Genomic DNA, 1,784 nt, shown 5'->3' with positions numbered 1-1,784 from the left:
AATGAAAGGACCCTGCCAAACTTGTTTTACTTGAATCCATTCCGATCGCAACAGCTCGTTTTTTATGTCTTAATGAGTTCGGATCATTGCCCTAAAAGCAAAATGTCCTTAACTCCTAAAGGCGTGCATTCTGAGATTAAGATTGAAAATGAGCGATTTTGGGGGTCAATTTGATAAAAGAATGAATCTTCGTTATTAAAAAAGATTTTTTTATGGCCAGGCTACCGGACCCGTAATCGTGAGATTGTGAGTTACGGGGTTGGAGCCTCAGCTCGGTCCAACGTTGTGTCCTTGGGAAAGGCACTTTCCACAAAATTACTTTTTCACTCGGTCCTTCCGAAGATGGACTCCCCCTTGTTAAAGAACCTATTAACGTTGATTGGGCGTTAAACCATTCCACCATTTTTTTAAAAATGCCACAAACCTGTTTTCTTCATCTAAAGCTACTCTGAAATTTCCAAATTTGTATTTCTGATTTGTGTCTGATAATTCAAATTTTGCGCTTCAACGTGTTTACCTTTGGTCTTTTCTTGATTGGACATAACGTGTGTCCTTCTGTATTAGTCAGCGTTTTATGGCTCTTGCAACTCAGTAAAGTCATATAAGTGTGGGAGGCTACAGGTGTTACAAGAGAGTAAAATACACAAAAAGGAGAAGAGATTAAAGACGATAGACGTTTGACAGGAAAGGAGAAAACCATAGCAGAGCACCAGAATGAGTTAAAGAGTTAAAGCTTAATAGCGCAACACATGATGTGTCCTAGGGTAAGAAAACAAAACCCCAATAAAAAACACATTCCTGTCTTTGTAGCTGTTGGAATGCATTATATTAAGAGGTAGGGCTAAGGTTCGTCTGTGACATTTCATTTCATTTCTGGCTATGCATAATGAGGAATGCCAAAAAAAGACAAAAAGACAAATGAATATACAAACAAACACACCAACAAACAAACAAGCATACGAACAAACAAACAACCCCCCCCCTAAAAAAACAACAACAATAAAATGCACACTCACACAAGAAAAAATAGACCTTTAGGATGTCCCGTATATTTCAGCTATACTTTTTTTTTTTTTTTTACCAGTGTTTATTCTTGGTTATCATGCAAAGAACGCTCCCACTATCACCACTGACATTTGCTAGAAATTCATTCATAAATTTGTGACGCTCCCTTGGCTTTTTATTTGATGTTGTGCTTTCATGCGATGAATGCTAATTCGTAACCCAGTATTTCACCTTTTGTTGAGGGAGGGGAGAAGTTGTTATTTAAAAAATGAAAAAAATATACAGTCTCATGCTTTCAATGGGTGATTGGTGGGCGCTCTGGTGCGATTTGATCCTTCCTTCCTTTCAAACATCTATTATCCTTATCTCTCCTTCTTTTCTTTGCATGGTACTCTCTCGTATCCGCTCTAATCTTCTGCAGATGATGACCTAATTGTATTGCGCATGCTGTAAAGCTCTTACTAAAACTAAAAATGAAACGCACTTTCAAAACAGCTCACGAATAACACAAATTATGCACATCACATGATGCGTTCTGCTTTGGAAATTGAATGAAGTAACTTGGTGCTTCTGTGTGTGGAAAAACAGGGAGGAGGAAGAGGGAAAGGGTGAAAAGGGGGGGGGGGGGAAGGGGAAGAAGTGAAGAGGATGAGCAAACTGTATGATCATATTTTCTTCATTAACGAAGTGTTGATTATTTCGCGTAACAGAATATATCACATGTCTGTAATTACCTAGTGGAGCCATATACACTCACAGAGATCAGTTCGGGTGGGGGT

The sequence above is a fragment of the Aplysia californica genome, unplaced genomic scaffold (assembly GCF_000002075.1).
Source record: "Aplysia californica isolate F4 #8 unplaced genomic scaffold, AplCal3.0 scaffold00009, whole genome shotgun sequence".
Lineage (NCBI taxonomy): Eukaryota > Metazoa > Mollusca > Gastropoda > Aplysiida > Aplysiidae > Aplysia > Aplysia californica.
The sequence above is the reverse complement of the archived record's forward strand: the minus strand, read 5'-3'. Positions refer to the sequence as shown.